Source organism: Passer montanus, unplaced genomic scaffold, assembly GCF_014805655.1.
Source record: "Passer montanus isolate IOZ18808 unplaced genomic scaffold, ASM1480565v1 scaffold4, whole genome shotgun sequence".
In the NCBI taxonomy this organism is placed as follows: domain Eukaryota; kingdom Metazoa; phylum Chordata; class Aves; order Passeriformes; family Passeridae; genus Passer; species Passer montanus.
The window spans coordinates 15,787,140-15,805,172 of NW_024368818.1; the positions used below are offsets into that span (position 1 = coordinate 15,787,140).

Here is an 18,033-nt window from a genome sequence, read left to right on the forward strand (position 1 = left end):
TCATCTGTTGAGCATATGACTTTGGCTGACAAAGAAAACTGTCAAATGTAAAATATTCAGGCTTCTGAAAGGCTATTGCAAATGAAGCAGTTAGAAAGTTAGCTACTAAATAGCATTAAAGCATAGATTTAACAGACAAAGAATTGACTAGATGATAAATACAAAGAGTAGTCAACAGTGGAGCAACATGATTTGAATGGAAATGTCCCTAATGTAGATTTGTAGCTATAACAGGACATCCTGCGCTACTGAACCATTTCATGAAATCTTTTGAGATACAGAAAGGTGCTTCTGATGAAAATTTCAGATGACATAAGAACTGCTCAGGTTAGGAATTCTGATAGCTGAGTTGTAGATGCCCATTCGCCCTAAAAGGATGGTATTCCCTGAACAAATAAAAGTGCCTGCTTTGCAAATATCTTTGGAAATCTGGCTAACTGTAAAAACCACCTGCTTGAGTTTTTTTAGCCAAAGGACAGAAATAGGCACTTTCAGATGCCTATGCTAGTTGAGATTAGTAACACCTTAAAAGTGCCTATTTCTCACCCCTGATCCTAAAGAAAACACAGGCTTAATTGAGAAAGTAATTGAAATTCCTCCTACTAATTTGTTTTTTTAATTATTTTTTTTAATACAAGTAAGTTACATATTTATAACTAAATAACATAAGTCTACAGAAAAAGGGGTTGGTTTTTGAAAACAGGGACTCCAGAAATAATGGAAAGCTTGTGACAGGTGAGCAAAGAAACTCCTACCACGCGTATGAAACATGAAAACCATGACTACGCAGGCATGACCTGACAACATGCTCTTGCAGCCCAGAAAGCCAAACCTATCCTGGGCTGCATCCAAGGCAGCGTGGGCAGCAGGGTGATGGAGGGGATTCTTCTCCCTGCTCTGGTCTGCTGAGACCCCACCTGCAGTGTCGCATCCCGCTCTGGGGTTTCAACACAAGAAGGATGTGGACCTGTTGGAGTGGGTCCAGAGGAAGCCATAAGGATGATCAGAGGGATGGACAAGCTGAGAGAGCTGCGTTATTAATTCTTGATAGGAGACAACTCTACGGAGACCTTCTTGCAGTCTTTTACTGCATAAAGAGGGCTTTTAAGAATGATGGAAATAAACTTTTTAGCAGGGCTTGTAGTGACATGAGAAACAGCTTTAACTAAAAGAGAATAGCTTAAGTTGGAAATCAAGAAGAAAAACTATATGATCAGGATAGTGAGAAAAATGTGGTGAAAGATGTTGTCAGAGAATTTACGTACACCATCCTTGGAAGTGCTCAAGGTGAGGTTGGATGGGGCTTTGAACAAGCCTGTTTTGTGGAAAGTATCCCTGAACATCTTAGGGGGATTAGAGCTAGGTGATTTCTAAATGTCCTTCCAACCAAACAATTTGATTCTGTGATTCACTGCTTGTTTTGGAAAAAAAAAATTAATCATCAGATATAAATTTTAAGAGCAATAGATCCATCCACAAAGGGCAGTATAGAAGCAATTTTACTTCAGCAAGCAATTTATTTTAGCAATTTAGAAGACATTTTATTTACTAAATGATAACTGATGCAGGGATACTACATAAAAGTAAAATGTCTACATTTTAATAAGGATATTGTAAATCAAGACCAGAAAAAGAAAATATTCAAATGATAGGCAAACATTTTCTTTCAGTAAAAGCTTTAATAGCATAAGATGTTTAACTTTCCATCTGTTGACTAATAAATTATTTGAGTGCAGAGTTTTATATAATAGAAGAAGCCATAACAAGAACCACTGACTGTCAACTATTGCTGGACAGCTTTACACTTGCAAGGTGGGGAAAGGAACCAGCAGAACAGACTGCCCAAGGAAGTGATGGCTTCTCTGTTATCTGATACCTTTCAGGACTGAAGGCTTTGCAAGGAGATACAATCCTTTGAAATACAAATGTTCTTTATTCCAGTGAAAGTTAAGGCTTAAGGAAATCTGACTAAATCTAATGGCTCTTCAAGCAGCTCCTCCTGGCCTTAAACTCCCTGAGTCTTTCCTCCTATGGATTGATGGGTGGAGAATAAAGACAAGTACACATGTACCGCCTGAGTTGCACTTCTGCCACAGACACCAAGTCCCTTAATTTACATGTGAACATATTTCTTTCTAAAGTCATTTAAACAGACTGTGACAACCTGAAGCTTTAGCAGCATGTGCCAAAAAATAAAGAAAAGAACATCAGAAATCTGCTGTGAAGAATAGAGATGGATATATGAGCAGTGTTTGGTTATGTGATCATCTACACAAACACAAAGGAGCACTTGGAACAGTGATAAGACGCAAACCCCTTTAGTTTAGTGCGTCTGAAAAGATTTGTTAGATGGTCAGATCAGGAAGATGAGCAAGAACTGCCATGGAGAGGCAGCAGGTGGAGATCACAATTCAGTAAGTAGAAGTCTCTCCCTCCTCCACCAATACTAGATTAATATGTGATGCGATGCTAAAGACAGCATCATAATTCTGTACACTAGCATGCTAAAAAAAATGAATAGCATTTTCTGAAAGGTTAGGTATTTTAATCCCAGTGTCCTGGGTAACACTAATTTAAAATTTAAATTTCATCAGTTGATTTTCCTGACAGTTTCACTTATTTTTACTTCTTGTTATGAATTATATGCGCTGTTCAAATAGTTGATTGATTTTTCCTCCGATATCTGTCAGATGCTTTTCAGTGCCTGGAAAAGTTTTCTATATATACTTATGACTCTCTAAGTTCTTGTGCTGATGACATCACCTGTTAGCATGCAGTAACTCAGAGTGAGCAGGAGATTTCAATCATATTGCTGTGTGCTAGGAGGTAACTAGGCAAGAAAAAAGATACTATTTAAATTACACACGAACATTAAAATTGTTCACTTTAATGAAAGCGACATCAGAAGTTAATCGTGGAATGGTTTGGATCAGAAAGGACCTTAAAGATCAGCTAGCTTCAACTTCTCTGCCATGGGCAGAATCATGTTACACTAGACCAAGTTACTCAAAGTCCTGCCCAAGTTGGCCTTGAACACTTCCAGGGATAGGACACCTACAAGGTCTTTGGGAAGAAATGCAAGTATGTGATCAATCTGATGCATTATCTTTCTATGTTAATTCCTTTCTATTTTGTATTCATTAAAAAGACTGGCTAATGGGAGTCCTGAACATTTAGGACAAAGAGTTTGTCTGTTTCAGGGATATTAAAAAGGAATGTGTGCAAAGAGAGGTGACTGAGAATAAACACTGAGTTCACAGCTCTCCAGTCTGTGCTTCCAAAGAGAAGTCATTTCAGCAGAAAAACACAACACCCACCCCTTCCCCTGGCTGATACCACCACCCACTCTGTGACTCGAGTCACAGATTCCTCTGCACTGCCTGACTGCCACACTTAATAGAGGATGATCCAGTTTCTTTCTTTGTAGCTTATTAGGTCTCATTAAGAAGAGGGATTTTTTTCCCACTGATTCTCAAAAAAATCAGTCCTTCAAGCTACATGCAGATAATTTTGTGCTTTCTTGGCTAGTATCAAGAATGTGTTTGTTCATAGCACCAAACCTCAGAATTCATACATGTGAAATATATATAATATAGTTTATGTATACAATCCTTACTGTTGCAGGATCTGAAAACTATACCAATGGCTGACAATATTTTTACAAGCAATATTTGCCTCTGAAGCACTCAGTCAATTAAATCTGAAGGCATCAGAGATATAAAACCTTGTTTAAGAAAAAGGGACAAATTAAGTTTATTAACTAAGAAATGGTTTCAGTGGAGAGAAAAATATGGCAACAGGGATAAGAAGATTATAATATCTTTTCTAAGGGAAAAAAAATGAAAAAAAAAAACCTGTGAAAAATGCAGATCAGGAAAAGTGTGACATAAAAAGGAGGTGAATACTGAAAATGCACTACACCATCTGGATAATGTTTGACATCAGCAAAAGCAAACAAGAATCTTAAGGAATACATGTTCCTAGTTAAAATGATACATAATATAGGTAGCTAGTAGAATGAACACTTCTATTGAGGTTGGATTCTAATTTCCTTACTACTCCCCACTTTTTCAGTTACTTGTTACATTCTGCTTCCTTCTGGCAGGATCACATCCTTTCCCTCTGACTAATGCATTAAGAAAGTTCCTCTCACTACTATGCTCTGAAAGTGTTTCACAGCAGTGGAAGATCCTTTCAGAAACCACTGAGAAAATAGGTCAAACCATATGAGAAGAAATCTTGCCCAATTCCAAAATATTGTCAGCGTATCAGCCTTAACATTTTAATTTCTTCTGGCCCATGGAACATTTACACATAAACTACACTAAAATCTCAGAGTTTGGGTTTATTAATTACCTCAGCTGCTTCTCAGTATCTGACACAGCCATGCTAAAATAGCAGTCCCAGCTTTTTTGGCAGCAGCAGGGAAAGGAGGATGCAGTTAAGCATCCTGAGGAGATCAGTGGCCTAGACACACTGAAGGCTGGATGAAGGTTGCTGTTAGAAAATTCTATGTTTATGAATATTATCTGAAAAGTATTAAAACTTTTTTTCCCACGTTTTGGAAGAGGGAACCACATCTAGTTTTTGATTTAGTATATAAATTGGTCTAGCCACTAGAATGAAAAGCTGTACCACTACTTTGATCTTGAAATCTCACTAAGGTGAATATTAAATTGTATCTCTTTATCAGTTCACTCAATATGTCCAACAGTAGTAAATTAGAAATATTTTAATTGATTTATTCCTGGGGGAGTTGATGGTGCGTGGTTTTTATGAACCTTCTCGCTGTGAACAGACAGCACTCACAAATGATGCATTCTGAGCAGCCTCGCAGGACTAAACAGGAAAAGTCTGGGTGACATTTTGCGTTTAAACAAAATCTCAGTCTAAGACAGAATGACACTAACAGGGAGCAGAAGTTTCAAATTAGCTGCTCATAACACACTGCTGAGCTGCTTTGATATCTTCTCAGTGTAGAGGCTAAGATGAATATTGCTCTTTGAACATTTTAATGCATATTAACACGTGTCTTCTGTGACAAATTTGGACACCATCTTCCCATTCCCTCTTATAATATATGCAGAGGTGTCAAAGAGTATATGAATATGTAAATATACAGATAAACCAACACTCAGTGTGCTGGGCATCTGTACAGCTATAAGCAATGTAAAAACGGAGTGTTTATTTAGCTGACAACAAACATGTAAATGGCAGTATTTAGGCAGAATGATACCAATTGTCTGAGTAAGCAGAAAAGGGATTATTAAGATTTTATCACAAGTTTTGGTCCTAAGTCTGTCATAATCAATATTTGTTGTTATTTTAATTATGGTATTTGAAACCATACAAATTTAGCAGTACCAAAGTTCAATTAAATGACAAACAGCCTACTCTCAAGAAAAATAAGGAGGAAGGCAATGAACATACTTAATCTGGGAAGATATTTTCCTCAAAATCTAAAGTGTAATTTATGAGGAAGAAGAAAATATCAAATATTGTCCATGAGTAGAGCAGCAGAACAGATTAAGTAGTGTGCATCTGGTTGAGACTGTAACATGTTTAAACAAGGCATTAATTAGAATTTCCAGTAAAGTCCCATTTAGTTAAAATATTTAAGTGCATAGGATATGTGCACCTGATATGCATGCATTTCAAATTATTAGGACAATTTTCATTAGCAGACACTAAATCAGTATGCTTTGGAGTGCTACAAAAGGCTTACTCTGATTCCTTTTCTGTGTATCATTTGATGCCAGAATTATCATTAATTTCTTTTAACCTCTTCACTTTCACAATATCCTTTCACCCAGGTTTGCTTGATCACCTCTCCAGAGTGAAATACACATTTTCTTTACAGAGCTGAACATCAGCAGTGCTAAAATCACTCAAGAATCCTTCAGTATGGTGGAATGAGATACATGAAAGGGCAAGGAAAGGCTGTGGAGAGCCAGTTTGTCCTGGTTAGTGGTGAGGGAGAAGCACTGCCTGTCTTAGCTCAGTGCAACCCCGTAACAAAGCTGTGCTGCTGTACATGGCACTGCACTCATCTCTAGCTCTGCAACACAGTTTCCTCCAAGAGACTGATGAGAATAGGATATTTAGTGTGATAGCATTTTCTGAATACTCTTTTTAAAAACAAAATATCCTTTCTAAGGACTAATAAAGCATTTTGTACCGAAACAGAGCTGTGGCAATGACTAAGGAAATATTGAAGTCAGCGCAGTTCAACTCTTTACTGACTTTTTGGAACAATCAATGTCAGCATGTTAACACAAGATGGAAATAAATGACAAGACTACAATTAGCCATCAATTGGAAGGTCTTTATCTCTCCCTATGCAGTATGTATGAAAATCTTAAGCTTTATGACAGCAGTGACTAATTTTAAGTGAACAGTTTACAGCTAAACTAGCAAAGCTGCAGTGTTCAGCAGCACTTCACTGAACCTAGTTTACTGCACACTGTAAAATTTGTGCTTACTTCACAAAGCTATGTATACTTCCTTCATATCAAATACCTAAGGACCCATAAAAATATTCCTTTTAATCTGTGGGATACTCCTACATCTAAAAGGACATTTGTCACCTGGTAAATCTGGATTTAAAGCCGTAAATTCATAAAATTATATTAGATTAAAAGTTATTTCCCTTGTAAGACTCTGAGACACTACTTGTCCAAAGCCTTAAAATCTGCTTTTCATCATGATGAGTTGCAAGAGAATTGAAGCACAGCCTTCTCAATGTGACTGCAACAAAGAGGTTTTCATAACAGCTAACCCCCTCTTAGCTTTGTCTCTCACATTTCTCACTATGGTAAGAAAATCATCCAAAATTCCCTTCCTGGAAAAATAATCTAAGAAATACAAAATCACAGAGATAAACTAATAGAAAATCCACATATTTTTTATGAAGTTGACCCATTTTTTTCTCCTGTTACTTATGAACCTCCTCTCTCTGAATGACATGCTGTGCTATGCCATTAGATCTACAGAGCCTCGGCATGTTAGGAATATCCAGCACCATGTCTATTTATGGTACTCAGCCACCATAAACAGATGGTTTGTGTACACACAATCTCACACTGTGCTCAAAGACTCACAGAAAGCCTGGAAAGAGGAAGGGTTTCACTATGGTTAGAACTGTTGGTCACCAGCTACATTTAGCTCAGCATCTTTCAAGAAAGCAACCAACCATTTTCTCTTGCACCTGCAAGTGGAATCTAAGCTTTGTTTAGCTTAAGACATGCAGTTCTAATAATCCATACAGTCACTTCTTTTCCCACCATTTCCATTGCCATCCTGATCCTCATTTGATTTCAGATTCTCAGCTCTGTAAACAAAGTGCAGTAGAAAACGTCTGCAATAAGCTTGTAATAAGGATACATTACAGGCTCAAGACAAATGCTTCAGGCGTCAGATTAGATTATTTATACCAGCTAGGTTTGAATAAGATCAATGTTTCAGTCATCCAGATTGTCAGCTGAACAAAATTGATAATTGGATGAAGTTCAGGTCACAGTTAACATACTGTAAAACATTCTTTTCTTTTGGTGTGGTTGTTTGGATTTTTTTTGTTTGGGTTTTTTTTGGTTTTTTTTTGGTTTTGGGTTTGTTTTTTTTTTTACAGAAAGTTCATCACTTAAAAATTGTGGATTATTCTGCATTACTACTCATTTCAGGTAACTGTCTCAAGTAAAGACAGCAGAGGAGCAAACCCCAAATTTGTCCTCTCCCATCAGAGAAATTAAGGCAAACTAAGCAAGTCCTCTACCAATATAAGCTTATATACTGATTTATCTTTTAGAACAGCCAGTCTCTACAAACTAAGCAGAAAGAGGCAGTCTAATTTAAGAGGGTCTCTGAACAATGCTCTGAAAGCCTGTGAGGACACATATTTCTCTCCACTCCTAAGAAGTATCACCTAACTTGCGACATAATAATAATAATAATAATCTCAGCAGTTACACAAAAAAATTAAAAAAAAAGGCAAGAAGAAGCAGTCCATCAAATTATTATGAGGGAATCATTCAGCAGGTTTGTGAATATATTGCACAGCTATAAACACACATTGCTTATTTATAATATGCAATATTCCAGCCTATTCAGTAATATAAAATGCAATAAATCCTGTTGTTATATATGTGACACTTCTTAACTGCCTCCAAATGCCTGCAGGGCACTGTAATATGGAACACTATGCCAAAGCTGTATCTTACTGTAAATATTTTTTTCACCAACCAAATGCTCCATGATAGAACTTCATGCTATTTACTCCTAGAATTAACTTTGAAACGCTAAAATATCTTTATTTGTAGCAATTTATAAAGTATTTCAATAGCCTGTTTCCTTACATAGCCATAGCCTGTGCATTAAAATTAAAAAGAGCCATTAAAAAGAAAAAAAGTTGATGCCAAGCACATGAGTTCTCATGTACCTTTAGAAATTGGAATTAGATCAGTTTTGAGTTCTCTGGTCCACTGATACTGAAGACGGACAGACAGGAACTTGCACAATGAATTCTTTGGGTTATTTAACCAGAACATGAAATGCCTGGCCATACTTATCGTTAGGAATCAATCTGTTTCAGAAGGTCTGAAAATTCACAGAACAGCAGAAAAAATGAAAACGTCCCGTATATTCATTTTTCAGTCCCTTTGCATGAACATGCTGAGCCCCCACTCACAAAGCCTACTTTTTATCTTGAGTAATTCATTACTTGAAAAAAATCAAATAATATTAACAAATAATGAGTTACACCACATGAAGCTGTAGGAAGGACAAGTTACACAATTGACACCACTGTAGGGCATAGCAAACTTCTGCTTGCCTACTGACATAAACATTAAGAAAGGATGAAAAGTACGTTTTGCTGCAGTTTATGGGGTCTCTTTGCATCAAATCACCCAACTAATTCCTATAAATGAGATAGCATTGTGGTTTTTTGCACAACTATAAGTTTTATTTTTGCTGTCTATGTAATATTAACTTTTTGTGATTTTGTGGATCTCAAGTACCACCACAGGTGCACAGATACTGTAAGTTTTCATATACTGTTGCCACATAAAATCATGTGTCTTTAGATACCTGATAGATAATATAATAATACAGACTGTTCCTTGACTGGACAGTATAATCCTTGACTTTTCTGTGAATTTTTTGGTGTCACCTACTTCAAGACAGAAAAAAAACCTCAGTCTACCTCTCCAGATTTTCCCATGTTAACCAATAAAAGCTGCTCTCTGGATTTACATGTGGTTCAATCTTAGTCTTGCTACAAATATTGCTGCATCTCTATGAAACACTTCTCAGAAAAGCAGAAAACATTGCAATTGTGTGTGTGTGTGTGTGTAAAGATCTAAGCCAACTCATTCAATAATAGTTAAAATCTCCAATAGCACTGAAGGCTTATGTGGTAAAGCAGCTCTGCATACTCTATCTCTCAACAAATACTGTGCCCTGTAAAAATCTAAATCATAGAACAAGAATAATTTTATCTGTTCTCTAGGTACTCTCTGTTGCAATTAGAACATTTTTTTGGGGGCTTTTTTTTTTTGTTTGGTTTTTTTTGTTTGTTTTTCTTTTTGGTGTTTTTTTTTGGGTTTTTTTTTGTTTGGTTTTTTTTGGTTTATTGTCTCATAACAGGATGCTGAACATGGAAAGGTCTCTTAATTGTCTGGGCTTTATGTCTTAAGTTTCTGCAGGCTTTAACTATAGATTAAACTCAGCCATCCTTCATTTGCAATTTAATCAGCAACAATGTATTTTGTAAACAAGCAAAAAAGTGCTGCTTATTGAGAATTGAGTGTGAAAGACAGAAAAATTCTCCCATGGTAAAACCTCCCTCCCATGTGAGTTAATCAGTTTACTCTTAATTGTTTCTTTTTGTTCTCTAACATCCTTCAAGTTACTTACTGATTCCTATATATCTCTTCAGTACTTTACTGAATAAAAGATCTGAATAAAAATGTACTTTTAACTGGATTCCAACACAGATAAAATTTTTAACCAAACATTTTCTTCTTAGAGACATAAACACTTGACATCACAGTAAGCTCTACATTTCTCTTGTACAAAGAAATTAAAGAATACTCTTTTATATGAGGGTCCTTGAAGCATAACTGTACTATAAAGGTATAATTTGATTATGATCACTTCTACCCTGTAAAATACTTTTTCAAATAACATACCCCAAAAAAATCCCCTTTGTAGCTCTAAACTTCCTATAAACAATCAGGAGACTGAGTTCACTACAGAAAGAGCATGTATTTCTAATAACATTTAATAGACTGTTTACATAGCCATTATTTCACAATTTCCTTGTGCTTTTCTGAATGAAGATTTATACTGTGAAGCGAAGAGAAAAATAATTTTGATCCCTTAATTGGAGAATGAATACATACAAAAATTAGTTAGGACAGCTGAGGCAGCAGCCACCAATGCAAAGTAAAGGTATTAGCAGTACATTTTAAGATAGGACATGCTTCTACATGCTTCTTTTTTCAGAAATATTATACCACGGCAGTAACTATTTTATCTTAAGCTAAAAGTTGAATTATGATTAATTTCTGAATTTATGCTCTGAGCTAAAATAATTACATCAGTCATTCCCAATAATCAGGGATATCACAACATCCTAACTTTAATAAATAATAGCATTTTAATGTATTTAATCAAGACAATGTCTCCAGAAGCAATATGTTTCTTAAGGAAAATTACCTTTAGATGCAAAATTTTGAAAATATTGGAAAAGGTTGTGAATTCATACTATTACTTCAGGCTCCTGAAGTTTTCAGAATCTGAGTTTCTTGACTCTTTACTGCTGTGTAGTGATGACTTCATAAAATTATTTCAAGATGGCCTAATAACTTGCAAGATTACAAAGACTCCTGATTTTTAAGTCTTTAGCTTCAGAAATCCTGGGTCACTCTTTTGGGCTTGGGAAGCTCTTGTAGGTCTCATGATATTCCACTTAAATTTACTTTAGAATCATAGACTCTTATAATAATTAAGGCTGGAAAAGACATCCAAGATCCTCAAGTCCAACCTTCAGCTGAATACCACCCAACCCATTGAACCATACAACAAACTCTCATGTCAAGTCATTTTTTGAGCTCTTCCAGGGATGGTGACAACATCATTTCCCAGGGCATCCTGTTCCAATGCTTATCCACTCTTGCAGTAAAGAAATTTTTTCTAATATCCATCTGAACCTCCCCTGGGAACAACTTGAGGACACTTCCCCTTGTCCTATCCCTACTTGCTCGGAAGAAGAGGCCAACCCCCCCATTGACAAAACCTGATTTTCAGCAGCTGTAGACAGCAACTATATGTAACTAATCACAAAATCCCAAATGTTTCAAGTAAAAAAGTTATAATGGAGGCAATTGGGCTTTAACCCCACACAGAGAAAACTGACATTAAAAATAAGTAATATAAATAGATAAACACTATGAGACAGAAAATCAGCAACAAAAAGGAAGAGTCTCATATTGCAAGTTGACCACATGGACATGTCAACAAAAGGAAGGAAATCCTGTAATTAACTATAACTCGTACTGTCTAGAGATAAGAAATAAATTTCCTCTCCTTTAAAATGGCTGACTTCTTTACACCATCTTTCATCCAAGCTACCAATAAATATTTCCCTGTTTCTGTGAGGCAGATGTTAAAGGAACCCCATGACGGTCTCAATGGATGTGGTTGCCTCCTGAAGGAAATATGGAGCGTATCCAGCAGTGCAGTGAGGTTAAGGTTTACTCCAAGGGCTAGAGGATGGTCAGGACCACACATTGGCTCTAAAGGAGGCTAGGGAATTTAGGCTGACACAAATATTCAGCACTTTTGGCTTAGTTTCCCAAGAAGGCTGGAAGTGCTTTCAGCATGTGCACAGCTATGCAGGTGCCTCTTGGAGCCCTCAGAATTTGCAGGGATTTGTACAGAAGTGACTGTTAGACTGAAACCACCATTACTTCAGGAAACAGTTACAGACAAGTGATCAAACCTTTACCAAATGTGAGCTAAAAAACCATGAACCAAATGCCCCAACCCCCCCAGTTTTTAAAGTTTATATAATGGAAATGACAACTGACCCAGCACCACAGAGTACAATTATAATTAATGGGAGACTTTTCTGAAAAATGTCTGTGCTGCCTTGGGGAACAATGTAGGTCACAGCATCAATTAAAAGCAGAACAAACTATACACTGCCTCCATAATATTTAACCCCAAATCATTTTGTTGCTGTAAATTAAACAATGCATTGCTGCATTACATCACACAAGTGAAAAAAGAATAACTTGTTTGAAAACTTATTTCAAGCTCCAGCATTCACTTTACCCTGTATAATATAGGCAAGCAATATGGAATACTGATGTTACCAGCATTTTTCTGCTTCTGTAGAGCAGAATTACTATCTGTATATTCAGTTTTCTTTTACCTAATCTGAATATTAATATTAGACCTTTGCAGGAAAGCATGTGAGATGTACTTAACTGACAATCAAACCCAGCAGTTTACCTTAAATGCTGATGGCAAAGGAGATAGATATAAGATTATTTAAAATCCTAAGCTTCAGTTTTGAAGCTATAGTGAGCACTCTTCTATGAGGAAGAGTGGAATATAGAAACAAATCACTTCAGGTAAAATGTATTTGCAGGGTCACTACACATGTTTTACCTAACTGCTAATATTAATTACTAATTTTCTAATACTATATCAAAGATGACTGTCAATAAAAGCCACCCACACAAAAATTTAAGGACATTCACTATTAAAGAATTGTCCACAGGTGACGTCCTCTTTTAAGATCAATAAATTCCTGTTTCTTAACAACAAAGACAATTTTCAGCAGAATTCAAGCCAGAAGAAAGATCTTTGCAATAAAGCCTCTCAAGTGTTGCTGACCTTTATGTTTGTTCATGTGGAAATATTGAGCAATATCATCAATGCAATTAAGCCTTTTGAAGTTCTATTATCTACTTGAATGGAAGGTGAAGCAAATTCTTCTCAACTTGTGAGAATGAAAGGGCAACTACACTGAGCAGTATCTAACAAGGTTCATGAGAAACCACAAGGGAAAATCCACTGCCACAATAAACAAAGGGAAAAAAAATTTATGAAGTGCACCTCCATCTCTTCTACTACTCATGAGTAATACCAAACAATGAAAATGTACTGCAGGCAAAATTAAGACTTCCTGATGCGCATGCAGTACTTTCCGCTCAAAAAATTCTTCACAGAGAAATAATTCTATAGGGGTATATAGGCAAGAACAAAGAGTCATTTCTGAATGTCAGCTGTGGAAAAAGCTAAACAGCTATGTTAGTTAATAAATATGTCTCTCAGTAGAATACAAAGGAAGTAGATTTGTACATCAGAGAAATTCTATTTTAATAGGACTAGGTTTTAAAACTCAAACTCTACCTGCGTTCTCATCTGCATTTTCAAATTCCAAAAAGGGGTACAGGAGCTCAGTTCCCTCTTCCCTGGTGAAATATTAATATTATGCAAAGAATGCCAAATTCTGATTAGCCTGTTATCTATAGCCATAATATCTCAGTGCCAGTGTTAAGGACTGCAATTCCATGGTTGAAGGCTTTCAGAAAATTCAAAATGAAAAAGGACTGGTCAAACTAGAGTTTCCCATTTGAGTAAAACAGAGGATAACAGATGCACCTGTTCCTCAACAGTTCCCATCAGAATTTCACCAGAGTTTTAGACCCATCATTATTGAGATACTGAATTTCTTTTAGACATTAAGACAAGGCAGACTTTGCTGATGAATTGAGCAAAAGCCATTAAAATATTTTTCAAAGGCTTCACAATTGAACAATGGACTCTTCCATCCTTGTCTAATTGCAGAGGAGAGCCACTTTTTCCTAGGGAAAGATATAAGGTAAGTGAGGTGGGAATAAGTGAAAATAATTTATTTTAGGTGCAAGTCAAAGCAGGAAGATTGAAAAGACATGCTATAATGGGTGTAGGTGTAGGAGGGGGGGACAAAACAAAGTTCATTTTAAATATACGTTCTCTAGGAGTTGGTAAGTGCACCTATGGGTTTGTAGGCTAGGGGTTTCTGTTTCTTTTTACCTCCAGGTGTTCTAGATTGTTATCAGATGAGAACATATTCATTGCTCTGAGAACATGTGTAATGGTAGTACAATAATGAATTAGTTCTATGGCAAACTGAAAGAAAAGGTCTAACGACTCTTCAGCCACTATAATGCTTCTCAAAGCCCTTTGTCTAAGAAAGCAAAGTGCTATTACTCTTTTACACGTAGGAAAGCAAAGGGAAAGAGAATGAAGCAAGCTGCCCAAGATGACTCAAGAGGAGTGGAAAAAAACATTGTATGTCTAGAACTTCATTTTAAAGACCACCCAACCTTCAACCAGTTATACAAAATATGACTGAGATATAGATGGCAGACAGCACTGCAAAACATGGAGCCCTCTCAACCAAACCTTGCTGTTTTAATCAAAATTTTCCAGCTCCAGGTTAAAAAACAGTTAACGAAAATTAATTCAGAAGTTCATGATATAGAAGAATTCAAATTTTATCCTCCACACATATAGGCCAGGAGGTGGGTGTACTGAGCTTTTTTAATGAATTAAAATGGAAGGAAGTGGGAAGGAAGTAAAAAAAAAAAGCTTTTTATTATGCCAAGTAATATAGCTCTACATTTCTCCATTTGAACTACTGACTGGATAAGAAGGTAATAAAATGCATTAGTTCTATGAGTTTCATCTCCCTCCAAAACACCATGTAATCCCACCTTCCCATGCAGAAGTTTTTTCTGACTCAGCACCTCAAAGGCACCTCAGAGATGTGGAGTTTAAGGCACAAAACACCATTGGATCATTGGAATCCAATGTACTACCATATGTAACACTGACAGCAACAGCCCATTCCAGGAAAGCAGCTAATCCTGGAAACAATACAGGACTGAGATTACTGCTTTCCTTAATGGTTTGTCTTATGTTCTCACTTTTTAAAACACCTGCCCAGCCTTGGTTTACTCTTACCCTGGTATGCATTCTGCTCTTCTCTTGTACTGTGTAGAATCCTCTTATTCCCAGCCATCCTACAGGAATACACTGTCTTTAGGTCATGTCTCCCTCTACAAGAATTTTTCTTCACTCTAGTCTCTTTTCTTTCTTGATATTTATTTATTATGTTTATAAATTACAGATGCCAAAACCTGGTACAATATTTCCTTCCACAGTCTCACTGTTGCGCATACCAATAAAACCACCTCCTTACTCTTATTTTTTAGTGAGGTTTTTTACTTTCAAGTTAAAAATACAAGCACCACTGAGCTGTCTGTTTTTTCCCCTGGAACATTCCTATCATCACTTATGTCAGCTGTAGGGGTCCCCTACACTGTGTATGTAATGCTGCCATTGCTTCCTTCTGGCTGTGTAATATTTTTCTCCTAGAGACAATTTTGACAATTTTGTTTGAATGACCTCTGTTTGCAGGCTAGACTGTAACTGGATTGCATAATCTGATTGCTGTGTCCTCCTCTTTTTTCCTAATGTTTCAATCTTAGCATTATTTTCAAATTCTAACATCCAAGAATTCATGCACCTTTCCAAAGGATTTGTGAAAATATTGAAATATGCTGTACACGCCCAATTCTAAATTGTGGAAAGCTGTGGAGAGAGACTCTTTTAAAGAGGATGCAATTATAGGATAAGGGGGAATGGTTTCAAACTGAAAGAGAGCAGGTTTAGATTGGGTATTAGAAAGAAATTCTTTACTGTGGGGATGATGAGGCACTGGCACAGGTTGCCCAGAGAAGCTGTGGATGACCCATCCCTGGAAGTGTTCAAGGTCAGGTTGGATGTGTCTCTGAGCAACCTGGTCTAGTGGAGGGTGTCCCTGCCCAGGGCCAGGGGGTTGGAACTAGATCATCTCTAAGGTTCCTTCCAACCCAGGCTATTCTATGATTCTATTTTATGATTCTGTGATCCCTCAAAATTTTTGTGTAAGGGTCATTTCTCATTGATTAATGCTTTGAGATGTCAATCTTCAAGGAATACTATTTTGATAAACTATACTGTTTATTTTATACCAGATGAAATGCAAAATTAAATTAAATGCCTTACAAAAGCCTAAATAACACCTAGTACTATTCAACAAGTAAATTCACATTCTGAAATGAAGTTTATCTAGCATAATTGCTTTTCTTTAAAACTATGTTGATTGTAATTAATTTCTTCTAACCAGTAATTTTTTCTTAGGCTTGCTTTTTTAGCTAAATTCTCCTTAATCATTCCAATATTTTTTCCAGGGCTGAAATAGAACTAGCCTGCTCTGCAGCATTATTTGGGGAAAAAAAAGAAAAAAAAAAAAAAGAAAAAAAAAAGAAAAAAGTGAAAGTAATAGCATGATACTCTCATTCTAGAATTTTAAAAATTCTCTAACAGATCTTTCCACCCTCCCTTTTTAAGGCCCATAGGTGAAAGTTATCAAGTAATGAGCCTTCTGCTTTACTTATTTTATCACTGGCAGATGTTGTTTAACATGCTTTGAAAGATTCAGTGCTGTTTATACAGTAGGGACACTGGATCTCCTACCACCATATGGGCTTGCTAGGGAGCAAACAGTACTTCCCTCCTACTGTGTGCCACTCAGTATTGAAGAGGTATCAGAGCTTTTGTTCATCTTTGCATGAATAAATGACACAATTAATTAAACACCGATTGACTGGCATCATTTCTTGGTTTTGGCATTACAAAAAAGCAGCACAAATTAGTTAATTGACATACAAAATAAACCAAGAAATAAGCTTCGTTAAACTTTTCTTGAAATCTTAGAAGGTAGAAACTGAGTGTCCAGAACTGAGTGTCAACATATACACTGTAAGAATTCTTGTCCATTATGCTCACTACTGAATTCATCCTAGGTACCACCTTAATCATTACGTATTTTTGGCCCTTACATTAAGGAAAATTACCTAGACATCCTAAGCTGTTATAAATTGATGTCCAGCTGGCAGAGAGCTGTGCAAGATCACTCAGAATGCTCATCTGTCCTATTTATCCCAGAGTCTTGTTAACCCTGGGTAACAAAGGATACCAATTTGGACATCAACAATATATCACTTTAGACTACTTTTACCAGAAATATCCCATTAGTGTGCATTATCTTCATATCTTAATCAGCCTTCTTTTCCTCCTGAGACTGCAAAGGACCCAGCTGGCCAACAGCCAGAATATCAAGTGTCTCACACACCTATTATCATAATGGCAGAAGGTCATGCACTGAAAACTGAGCACACAAATACAACATAAACTGAACTGAGTATTTTGATAACAGAAATTTATGGAGGTTACTATTCTGGTGCAATAGCGACACTTGTACTTTTGTCTGATTTGGAGGGGTTTTTGTACTTCTGGTTTCAAAGACAACTCCTCTACTGGGAAAATTCTTTGATTAAAAAACAAACAAACAAAACGCCAAGACAAACCACAAAAAGCACCACACCAAATCAAACTTCAACAATGCTTTTTCTACCAGGCTCCCCAGGTCTGCAAATATGCTTAGTCTTCCTGTCCTATACCTTGGTTTGGTCCTGCCTGTTACATCTCAGAGACTGATTATGCCTCTGCCAGACTAACAGGCAATAAAAAGAAATTTAAAAAATATAAAGGTGAAATTTTCCTGACTGCTTGAGATACCAAAGTCAAAACATTTACACCTAAGTTATTTGACCACAAGGATGTCTAGACAATGGAGAGACAAAATAATTTCCAGGGCACAATCCCCCTCCCTCTAAAGGAGCCATCCAGGTTAGAAGAACTGTGATCAGGACAGGTCTCTGTTGACCACCATGGCAATATTGTTGACTTCCTCAAAAGTCAAAAGTCAACTGAAGCTGCATTGTTCTCCTAATAGCTCACACTGTTTTCAGTTTGATCAGTATGTAGCCGAGGCTTCTTGAATGCCACAGCATCTTGGAAATTATTGAAACATTTGCAAAAATATGTACTCTTTTAAACTTGAAATGGACCCTTTTGGGTGCAGGGAAG

At 36.5% G+C, this 18,033-nt stretch overlaps 1 protein-coding gene across 20 annotated transcripts in view; it reads right to left on the reverse strand.

Moving 5' to 3' along the window:
- The window catches only part of DLG2 (discs large MAGUK scaffold protein 2), a 982,417-nt gene that overhangs the window by 570,530 nt on the left and 393,854 nt on the right, over positions 1 to 18,033 (reverse strand). The window lies entirely within an intron of this gene.